Source organism: Thermobia domestica, chromosome 12 (assembly GCF_964235325.1).
Source record: "Thermobia domestica chromosome 12, izTheDome1.hap1.1, whole genome shotgun sequence".
NCBI lineage: Eukaryota > Metazoa > Arthropoda > Insecta > Zygentoma > Lepismatidae > Thermobia > Thermobia domestica.
In genome coordinates, this window is record NC_137465.1 from 53,670,383 (window position 1) to 53,683,071 (window position 12,689).

General features: G+C 35.9%; 1 protein-coding gene across 2 annotated transcripts in view; it reads left to right on the top strand.

Moving 5' to 3' along the window:
- LOC145666450 (lachesin-like) overlaps positions 1-12,689 on the top strand; it is a 1,090,518-nt gene that overhangs the window by 958,077 nt on the left and 119,752 nt on the right. The gene's annotated exons all lie outside the window — the stretch shown is intronic.

Consider the following 12,689-nt stretch of genomic DNA (forward strand, 5'->3'; position numbering starts at 1 on the left):
GTCCATTGGTCATTCGAAGTCACACTTATACTTGGATAAAGTCCGTTGTGCGACTCTGTGAGATACTCTGCAGCAATTTGCTTTACTTCAATACCTTGCACTTTCAAACGTGCTTTTCTGTTTTGTTATTGTCACAATTTAACGGATTTAGAAGCGTGGCCATATATTTTCTGATGTAGGTTGTATTTGTAGATTTTGATGTATTTGTAGATGTGTGTTGTGTTGTAGATTTTGACCAGTTGCACGTTTGCACAGGGTTATCGTAGAGAGTTGAGATTTGTTTTATCTTCTTTTATTTAACAATAGCTTTCATACAATATGCTACTTGACCCCCGGTTACATTTGCAAATTTTGAGTTGGAACCCGCCTGGGACCCTGTGAGTGCCCGGGGACAAATTTTCATTCAAAAGGTGCTGTGCTCCCCACACTAATTTGATATGTATTCGCTAAGTTTCCTTACCCGACCGCTTCCGAAAAATCTGACCCGGAATCTGACTTTGTAATGTATAGTATGGAGCCCAATTTCTAACTTTTCACGCTTATATCTCCGCAACGGTTGCGATCGAGGATGTATCCCTTTTCGTGTTATGTTCTTTTGGGACAAGGTATCCAACGGCTATAGTCTCGACTCGAAGTCAGAGTTGCGCTTGGATAGGTTCCCTCGTGAGACGTGACCTTTTGTAAATGGCGTTGTGGATAAATTGTTGAAACACACAGAATAGGCGGCCATATCACGTGGGTCTAGGATTCTTTTATGTTATCAATGTCTTATTTCTGCGCAATGATGATGTCCTAGTCTGTAATACACAATCTGAGTGACAATCGCCGAGTATATCGTTACATTGGAGCATCCAACAGCAAATCCATATTCCTGCGCTGTTCGACTATGTTGGAACAAGTGACACGTGTATCAAAAAGTTCTACATTGTAATATTGAGCGCCATTAGATTTCGCCGAGCACGACTACTTTGCTAACAGATTACTGCCTCAGTTAGAGAGACACAGCGGAAGCGCATGTGGCGCCTGTAGGTCTATGTCTCATATAGCCTCGCTGCTGAAGGAGACGTTAAACACAAATCCAATCCAATCCAACTACTGTTTCACTGCAGCTTTCACCTTTCTGTGCTGGGCCTTAATCGATCTGTGCCCTTTTAATATCGCCTATATGAAGGATTAGTAACATCTGTATTTAGCAAAATATTATTATGAAATCATCAGTAAGTGAACGAGTTACGCTTCTGTCTCATAAAAAGGTAGTATATATGGAAGCAAAATAATATGAAAGTGGAAGTAGATCAATTTCTTTCTTTTTATAGGTATGTGCAGGCAAATTGTTATATATATTATTGTTAACGTCGCTCGTATTTGAAAATCTCACAATTTATAGGAGAATACAGAATCATATTTAACAACAAGCTAACAAATCTAATTATAGTTTCAATGTGCTATTAAACTTAGCAACAATATTAATTCTTTCGTACCGCAATACTTATGACAGCCTTGGATTTTGGTATGTATCCAAAAACCGCAAAATAAATACAAAACATCAAGAAAATCCAACACATGTATTAAAACCACATATGTGGGTTCCGATAAACATGTAATATTCACGTCTGAATATACAAATATAATGCAAATGAAATATTTCTTGAAAAAAGACTATCCATTTATATACGATTTAAACTATTTACAAAATAGATTTTCTGTGATTTATCATTAATTAATCATTCGTGAATAGTTCCCATAATTAGAGATGATTAATTACGTTTACCATATCCCCCCTCCCAAAAAAATATAGGGTTTTATATTATTTTTTAAAAGCTTGTAAGGGTTCACTTCCAGGAGGCAATGTGCCTGTTAATTAAGAGCGTTAACATTACTAAGGTTCTGTCTCACTTAAAATGAGACATCTGTTGAGAGATTTGCGGTAGGGCTTAAACTTGAAGTAAGGCAATCTGGAAAATTATGTTCTGATTAGATCTTATTTCCAAGGAAACAGAGTGTAGTCAGTAAAAGGAAATAGTGAAGACGCAATGTGTTGTTACGCTATGGATCATTCTTGTATATTACGTGAAACGTTTTCACGTATTTTGGTTTTACGCCGGCTAAAGTGTTACCAAATTGAAAATCGTTCAATTTTGTATTGATAGACAGAATAGATGAAAAGAGAAAGCGTGCATTGATATACAAACTTTTCCCTCATATCTATTACATCTATCTATACAAAAATTGGTATACACATTACTTATCCGCCATAATATTTTCGAGATACATTTGGATTGTGTGCTTACACCCGGAGCCATTCCAAAGGAGTCCAAACTTGATGGGAGGGATTTCTGGAGGAAATTTTCCTGACATTCTCCCAATTTTCCCTGTTCAAGTATGTTATTAGCCCAATACATAGCACCTCTGGAAAGCTTGTTTCATGCTGAAGCGAATGAACTATAAACCATGGCTTTCCAATGAATAGTGTTGATGCAATAGCTATTTCACTGCGAGTCTACGATTTTCTTTATAGTTACTAACAGGGTTAATGGGCCCCAGAAACTTACTCCTAATTTTTGTGTATGAACATATCTTTGTTATGTTTATCCGATGGACTAGGCTCGATTCGGATGTCGGATGACAGGCTTATGTCCTTTCCTTGTAAGAATTACCGTAAGTACAACCAGAGCCATTCATAAGGGAAGAACGAATACCGAAAAATATCTTTTTTAAGTTTTCTTCTTTCAATTGTGACTTTTTTTCAAGTTCAAAAATAACCTGCCAACCTGCCTATAGTGCCCAGTCACGTGTATAATCAACTTTGTATCTTATAGTACCTGATGAAGCCAAAATGGATACTTGGTGAAACTGTTACGTGTTAATAATTTTTACAATATAAGTATTGTTTTGTTGAGCGAGTAGTTTAAATCAAATTTACGTTACTAAAACCAAAGGTTGAACAATAGGAAACATAATTTCTTCTGAGAAAATAGGTGGCAATAATTAAAAATTACTTATCATTTTTGGTATGCAGAATAACATAGGTTCAATACTACGTATAGACGTATTAGACGACCCCGAAGAAACTTTGGACCCCTTCCAATAAAAATTTCTGACATCACGCCTGCTCCTAATACGTTCTATAGAAATAAAAAAGAAAACGCAACGTAATACAGCCTTTTTCCTAAAGCAAACTAAAAAAAAATGTGTACGAAAATACTTTCATTAAGAAACATAAAGCAAAACTACATCTGACAATCATAAGACGAAGAACTATCGTCTCAGAGTTTAAACTTGCGTACTTTGTGAAATTAACTATACTTTGTCGGCGCATTAAACGCCAGGCGCAGATGAAAGTTTTTTGTGGTCAAAATGACAATAATTGTCCTTCAAAGGAAAAAAAACACCGAAAAAAGGGAAAAAAGACTAGAGACATTTTATTGAGTTATTTTATAGCTTCCTTCACAATTATGCGAGTAATTAAAACACTGCGAAATGTTCTCCATTTTGAGTATGGTAATTGCATGTCGTGTTAAACGAAAATTATGGTAATTGAATTTTCTTTGTTGATTCGACTCTTATGAAGCACAGGGTTGGTGAGAGTTTTCCATTAGTTGGCACTGGGTCCATTGTAACGTCATACTCACCTCATATATCTTAAAAGACTGCAAAAACGCACTTAAACGAAATTAGATGTTTTAGATAAGATGGTACAATGAATCATTTCCACAAACACTAACGCAAATAGATGAAATCTTACTTAGTTCATAGTTCACTAAAATCTTTATAAGATGTGTTGTGATAAATTATTATTATTAACTGCCCGCCTCGCTGGGTTAAAATAAGAAAAATGAGTAATATGTTTCGTTAGTCAGTCACTTTTTAGTATTACTGGAGCGCTCTATGATATCGGTCATTTTCGACCATTTTTATGTATCGCCTCTTCCCTCCCCAAAGTTGCGGGGATGAATTTGGATTTAAACGTCATCGGAAGTGTCACTGTTTATCTTAGCGATCCCAAAGCTATAGATTCGACTCGAACATCGGTTATTTTTGATCATTATACAGTATATATATATATATCCCATCTTGTAAGTTGCACCGTCAAAGTGAAATTATATAAACCATCCCAGGTCCGAACTTCATCTATGTTGAAAATTTGATCGAGATTGGTCGGGTGATTCAGGAGTTATTAAGTCACAAACATGGTCATTTTCATTTATATATATATATATATATATATATTGTATGATCTATGTGACTTAACATTCGCTACTAATGTCCACGGATATCATATTAAGAAAATTATTATCACCGTTTGCAAACTGCCTACTTATACTTCTGTTATTGTTAAGAGCAAAAAGAGAAAGAAAGTTAGTAGGAAATAAATAAATAAATAGGGTCTAACTAGAGTTAAATTTTAAACCTAAAGGTGATCCTGAGAACTGAATTTTAAAGTTTGGTTTACCAAAGACTCTTATATATTTACTCCGTCTGTCACGTGTCCGTCCAGAATACAGAAACTCTCAAGAACTCCTTGACGGATCAACGTCAATTTTAGCCAGAAGGTACAGCAGGCATGTCAAACTCAGTATCGCATGTGAGCCAAATTGTACAATAGTGAAGAATAGTGCGGGTTGCAAGAGAATAATAGTTACTTTCATAATTAACTATTTATTTTTAAAAGTGAGTAAATACATAAAATTAACATTCTTATATATACCCTTTACATGCATGAGCATGCTTTATTGAGTCCGTCCGTTTGGGTCACTGCGAGTTATAATTCTGTTCGATCATCGAATCTTATGAGTTACCGGTCTCGCTGCTTACGGAACTTTGTGACCCGTTTCATTTCTGGTAACCATGAAGGAAACCAATAGACATAATCTCAACAACAGACAAATAACATCAAATCTGTGGACATTGTATTTGAAAGACAAAATTAACTCCTACATTTAACAAAGAAAATTCTGTGTAAGGTGCCCAGATAAAACTAAAGAAAACATGACTTACTCATTAGAATGGCATAAATGAAACATGACTCTTTATGGTGGCCTTTTTGTACATCTTTGTTCAAAGAAATCTAACCACTCACCTCTCTTTCAAAGACCATATTAATGCAACCATTCTTAAGAAGTTTTAAGGTTTTGGTGTGAAAATATGGAGTGAGTTTAGCATTCCTTTCAGTAGTTGGGCTGGGGTAGATGAGACATTAACCCACAGCTTAATATGGAATCCAAACCACATGAGCTCCTGCCGGGAATCGAACCCAGGTCTCCTATGCCAAAGGCGCATATGCTAACCGCTTAGCCACGAGGGAGCTCTGTACTGCCTTGTCATGCACATACTAAAGAAGCTTGATATGATTCGTGTTTCTTGTACGAATAAGGTCATATGGTATATAGGCCCCTATCACATGTAATACATCGATACAGTTTTATAAATTGAAATTTGAATAATGTTTCACTCATCCTTTTAATTATAAACTAAGAAACCTAACATTTCAAGGTCGGGTAATCATTTAGTTTCTATATTGTAATTTCTTGGATTTCTTTATGGTGGCTAAATGCATTAGTCTTATGGGAGTCCGCTCACTGAGGCGACGGCAACAGAAAAGTTGCCGACTCAAAATGTTGCCAGTGAGTGGTAGGCCTTACCTGCATGAGCATGCTTTATTGTCTCCGAGTCCGTCATTGGGTCACTGCGAGTCAAAATTCTGTTCGATCATCGAATCTTATGGGTTACCGGTCTCGCTGCTTACGGAACTTTGTGACCCGTTTCATTTCTGGTAACCATGAAGGAAACCAATAGACATAATCTCAACAACAGACAAATAACATCAAATCTGTGGACATTGTATTTGAAAGACAAAATTAACTCCTACATTTAACAAAGAAAATTCTGTGAAAAGTGCCCAGATAAAACTAAAGAAAACATGACTTACTCATTAGCATGGCATAAATGAAACATGACTCTTTATGGTGGCCTTTTTGTACATCTTTGTTCAAAGAAATCTAACCACTCACCTCTCTTTCAAAGACCATATTAATGCAACCATTCTTAAGAAGTTTTAAGGTTTTGGTGTGAAAATATGTCTCAATTAGCCAATAAAATGTTCCAAAACTTTTTATTGAATTCCACATAAAATAAGAATGCATTTTTTCCTGTTAACTAGAAGTGGGACCAGTTCTTCTCAAATATGACTCTGCTTAGGGAGAGGTTCAGAGCACTAATAATTAACTCTGTATACGTTCGTAGCGATTTCGAAAATCATCCACGATATTTAGTTATTGTTCTCATTCCCACATAAAATAATGACATTAAGGACAAATTCTACTTCTAAAGCTTTATACCTCACCTATTACTCGAATATATATGTATCCAAGAAAGGGGGACGGAGTTTCAATGGTAAAACGCTCACCTCTTGTGAGAGAGTCTCTGGTTCGATCTCTGGGCATGTCAAATTTTTGTAGTCAATATCGTGTATGTGGACTTATCTTCGGAGTTCTCCAGTTTCCTTCCACATTCTCATTTCACTATTCTATCATGATAATTCACTTGCATTAATCGCTCATCTCATTTAACCTACAGGGCATAAACGTAGGGCATAAAACTAGAACTTTTCATTTTTGAGTGTGTGTGTGTCCGAAGCTTTAAACTGCCAAAACGCATACAAGTAAAGAACACGCAAAATCGTTTTTTTTAAATATATAATTCATGTCATTGCTCTAATTTATATTTAATCATTTCTTTTACCTAGTAGAGTAGAATCATGCGACGACACTAAAAAGAAGACAAACAAAGAAAAAAATATTCATGCTAAGAGCTCTAATAAAATCGAGATGTCACGTCACGATTAAAAATAAACCTTAAATAACTTTAGTATTTAATTCCAGAATATATATAATTCAAGAATGGTTTCCCTCACTAAGTCGTGTGTTGTAAAACAGTGACAAGCATCCATGTGAAACTATTCATAAGGCGATTTAACAGTATAATCCTAACATTCACGCACTATGATTTTTTTAACGAACAGATTCCACTAACAACCATTCATCATGACAATAAGCAAATCAGTTCTTAGAACTGATATTTTGGATTGAAGCTAGAAGGAAATAAGAAGAGATTTTGGTCTTATAAATAAACAGATCTAGAAATCATATTTAATCCGATTTTTAGTTCGTAGTAATCTATTCAGAAGGTTGTATATTTATTTCCTTCCCCATAAATACAAAAATCCAAAGAAAAAAATATATTCACTTCTCTTGCAGCCTTCTGAAAAATCTATTTTCGTCTTTATTATGTGTCTTTTACCTCTCCATGAGGGGTCGGGGAGAATACATATATATATATATATATATATATATATATATATATATATATATATATATATTTCATGAATATATAAAGTATCATAAATCATTCTAAAACGATGATAATAGCTAACTGTCTGCTATCACGAAATTTGTGAGTTCCGTTTGAAACATGGATCAAAGATACGAGAGAATTATTACGTGTCATATATATATACATATAAATTCGAAGTAGTGGGTCACACCATCCGAAGTGGCACAAAATACTGAATATCATGAAAGGTAAATTGAAGTTGAAATCAACACAGAAGAAAATATATAATACGAATATCGGAATAGCTATCTAGTTATGCTATCGTAAAATAATTAGTGGTGGACACAAAAACTGGTTTTCTGTCTTTAAGAAAACCGAAACCGGCTATTGAAAATTTTCAAAAAAACGGTTTTTCACCGAAACTGGTTTTGGTTTTCCGCAAAACCGGTTTGGTTTTTCACCGGATCCAGTTTCGATTTTCTTCAAAACCGGTTCTTTTTTTTTTAAATTGGTTCTGCTTCTGACCATAATAATGTTTCGTTGTTCTTCGGAAACCGATTCCGTTTCCACAGAAATAGTTTTATGTTTTCTCCAAAAGTTTTCACCGAAACCAGTTTCGATGAAAACCGAACCGGTTTTAAAGAAAACCAAAACAGGTTTTGGTGAAAAGTAGAACCGGTAACTCAACCGGTTTTGGAGAAAACCGAACCGTTTTTTGGTGAAAACAGAAACCGGTTTCGGTGAAAAATTGAACCGGGTTTGGAGAAAACCGAAATGTCGGTTTTCGGATTTCGGTTTTTCTAGGAACTGATTTCCGGTTTTTATAAAACCGGTTTTCTCCATCCCTAAAAATAACGTAACATCTTCCAAATTAATTCAATCAACTTTAATTCAATTGTGATTCATTAGATTACAGTTAATATTTGAAGTAGTAGCCTTACAGTACTCTCCGATGTACGTAAGTAATGTGTCCCGTAACTGTCCCGTAGCTTGGGTACTACGTAAGTCGAATTGAGTGTAACTTCATAAAAACAATTGCAGTACAAAGTAGTTCAGTGTTAGAGTGCTTAGTTCTGGTATGTGGGGATCCTGGTTTGATCTCCGTCCAAGCATGTTTGTGGTGGATAATATTGTGGCCGTGGGTATTGTCTTGGTACTCGTTTCTTCCGCATTCTCATTTCACCGATTTCTTCATCGTCATTCACTTGCACTAATAATCGTCTCCCTTAACCTAAAGGGCATAATCGTAGGACGTTAAACGGAAATATTTTATTTATATATATATTACTTATTTGGGATCGTAAAAAGCAAAAAAGAAAAAAAACTTATGCGAGAGCAGTGAGCATTGGAGATAATGAAATAATATTTGATTGAATAAAATAAACATATCCAGGTTTGTGCTTTTTTTTTTAAGTTTGGATTTATTTCCCCTTTTTGATAATAAATTTATCTAACCGCCTACTATGAAAATCATATCGTACTCAGAGAGATTTTACATAGGGATGCGCTCGAGTCGAGACATGTCTCGAATCTCGACTCGACTCGACTCGAATTCGAGTCGAGGTTCGAGTCGAGACACACTTTGTAAAATTCGAGACGAGTCGAGACAAACGTATTTCTCGACTCGAATTTTCGAGTCGAGACACGAGTCGAGTCGAGACGGCTCTTAAAAATCTCGACTCGACTCGAATGTCTCGAAAATTTTTCTATAATTTTTAATATTATTTTGAAGAAAGTATTCACTCAGAAACAGCCTTGAAACCAATTCCAGCTTTTATTCCTTCAGAAAGGTACAGAACGCATAAAATTAATAATTAATCTTTAAAGATCAAGATTTAATTTTCAGCTCAATTCAGTTAATTAGAACTAATAGTTAATGTTGTTGTATTTGGTTGTACTGCAAATATAATGATGATAATAATAATTGATTATCTAGTTTGTATAAAACTATTATCCGTAGTTAAAATCTAGTTTGTATAAAACTATTGCGATAAAGTGGACTTCATAAATTCTCTGAATGAGCAGTTGATAGTCTATAGTAATTTAGCATAGTTATAATTATTGTTTTTGTTCCCATGAACGCAATAGGGTTACGTAACTTCTGGATTATTCGCTTGCCCAACTATTTTGAGGCTTTAATATGTTGCAGCATATCAAGAGCTACGGATAATATATAATGAAACATTTGTTGTACATCACATATTGTGATACGAGACTATTTTACATAGTATATCTTATCTAATATAAATAAATAAAGAGTTTGTTTGTGAGTTTGTCTGTCTGTTTGTGTGCGACCTGGGGACCAGACGAGTGGACCGAGAGTTCCCAAAATTTGGTCACGGGTACCTTGGTCCAGGCCCCAGATCAAGACGAAGCGTTTATTTTTAAATTTCGAACCAGGGGGGTCTCGAAGGGGACGTTTACTGGGACCGACCTGAGGACCAGACAAGTTGACCGAGAGTTACCAAATTTTGGTCACGGATACCTTGGTCCAGGTCCCAGTCTAAGGCAAAGCGTTTTTGTCAAAATTGTAACCAGGGGGGTCTCAGGGGCGCGTTTACCGAGACATGTAGTAAAAGTAATCCAAATTGATCGACATTAGTGTCAAATCCATAGTTTTCACGGTCGCTGAGATCAATGGTGACACTTCCATCAGCGATGACTTGCAAATTCAGCTACCACTGTACGCGGGCCGGGTGTCAGCGGGTGAGGAATACCGAGACATGTATAAATAGCCCATATTGATTGATACTAGTGTCAAATCCATAGCTTTCGCGGTCGCTGAAATGAATGGTGATACTTCCACAGGTGTTGACTTCCAAATACAGTCCCCATGCTAAGAATGGGTATATTAAGCTAGTATTACAGTAAATGGACTGCTTGGATGCCAAGAACTAGTACAGATAAGTACCTTTCACTTCTGTGAATAGGTATTTTTTTAAAGGATTTTTGTAAACACTAAATTATAAAACAATGAACTACATACAGTAGTTATGGTTTTGGTTCCCAACATAAAAGAAATATGAATTGTTCATGAGATATTGAACTTTAACTTTCACTCCTGGAAAATTTCAATTTTGGAGTTAGGCCACTTGGCATCGAAGCAGTTCACTGTAAGATAAATACATTCCGCACATTAGTAACATAGTTGTTCAGGAGCCTTCGATTTCCATCCTCTCAAATGAAAGCTGAACGATTGCTTGGTACATGCTGACTATATAGGAGAAATAGTGTATTAAGTTTTCGAGCTTTGGTGCGTATCCGTATTTACACTCTGATATAACTTTAAGTTCACACTCAAATCGAGCTAATTGTTTAATACATTTCGAAAGCTTTTGTTTATATGCAGCTCATTAAGGAAAATCTATTTCATAATCGTAACATTTATGTACTAAGAAACTATGAACGTAAAGTGGACTCGACCTAGCCTCGTGGCTGCTGTGACTCAGTGGCACAGCTTTCACCCTTGGTGTGTGAGGACTCTGATTCTGTGTGTGTGTGTGTGAACTCTGTGGCTAGTGTACGCGTCTTTGTCGTGGAAGACTCGGGTTCAATTCCCGGCGCGAGCTCATGTAGTTCGGATTCCACGTTAATCAGTAGGTCTACACTTCATATATCCTCGCTGCTGAAAGAGACGGTAAAGTCAAAATCAACTCAACAATATATATGTGTGTGTGCTTATGTGAATTTCCTCGTGGCTGTATGGTTAACACATACACCTTGATCGCGGGAGACTCTGGTTCGATTTACGGTGGAAGCTCATGAAGTTGTTACCGGTATTCCACTTTAAACTGTAGATCCATGCCTCATATAACCATACATATAATATATATGCCTTTGATACACTTATTTTCCGACTTGGAAGCCATCGAAAATTTCCGGACACAGAGTCCCGTAGACCGAAAATGAGAAACATGGCTACAGAGTAAAACTGCCATAAAAATTTAAGCTTTTTAGGCTAACTTAATCCTTATATATAATGCAACTAGCTTGGCCAAGCTATAATGAAGGAAATGCTATCATTTGCAACACTCTGAGAATAGAAAATGTTCGCCAGGTATTACTATCCTCCCCTCTCCTGCAGAATGAAAACCCTGACTAAAACTCAATATTATATATATATATACAGTGGCGGATCTAAGGGGGGGGCTATAGCCCCCCCCCTTGACGCTCGGGTATACACTGGATAAAATGGACTTCAATCCTGCTTTACACTGGATAAAACGGAAAAATATGGTTTAGCCCCTCCCTTGATCATATCCTGGATCCGCCCCTGTATATATATAACTATTTTGTGTAATGTAACAAACAGTGGCGGATAGTATTCATGTTTTCTTGCAGAGGTCCTTACGAGGGTTCGCTTCCATCTTCCTCTCCCCAAGAACTAATAAATTAAAAAATTGCGATTACTTGTTAATCTTGTAAAATTGCGATTACTTGTAAATCTTGTACAAAGGACGCAATTAAAGTCCCAGTGTAACACCCCTTCACATTTAGATTTTTGCCCTGGAAGAAAACCAGTTATTATTGTTTCTTGATTTCTCAGTCTCACCTACATAAACATACGAATAGAATTAAAGGATAGGACATGTTTAGAGTGCTTGCACGTGACATCTAACTATATTTCTCATCAAATGTGTCACAGATGAAAATGTCCGTTTGTACTGCCTCTATTTTCTGGTACACATGTTTCATTTATGTTATGTTGCTAAAATTCGTTAGGAAACAAGTACAGACTGCGCCTGTGTGCCTGACAAAACGTAAATGTACTGGATAATTATTTCTTCACTTTCTTAAAAAAAAAAAAAGTAACACATCTCATGTCGGCTAACAAAAGGAGGTAGCGGACCAAAGATAGCCGTTGTTTACCTAAGGTCGTTACACAGCAGTGGTTTCACTCAGTCAGAGAGAGAGAGAAAAAAAAATAATTTAAAGTTTCTACATTTGTTTTGAACTGCAATATACTTCTTCCTTTTATTTTAAGAACCATTTCCTTGTCATTTGTCTGCATCAGAAAAAAATGCAAAAAAATCACTAGAATGTGCCTATTTACCCAAAGTACGTACTAGATCACTAGTTCAATAGTAAAATCACTAAATCTAGTGTTATACGAAATCATAAATGTGGCATCCCTGGGTTGGAGCGAAAGTAATGGTTGAAGTAAAAACTAGTCCGTATTTCTACTGCGTTCTGTTGTTGAATTCACAGAAATGTTCAAAAATAAATTCAAGAAGTAAAACACGATCCTACAAAAGACTGTTTACTTGCTCACTGGTTTTAGTATTGTGAACTGAAACTCAAGTCGCAGTCATGTTGAATACTTCTGTCCCTTTCTAGTACTTTCTACTTTACAACTT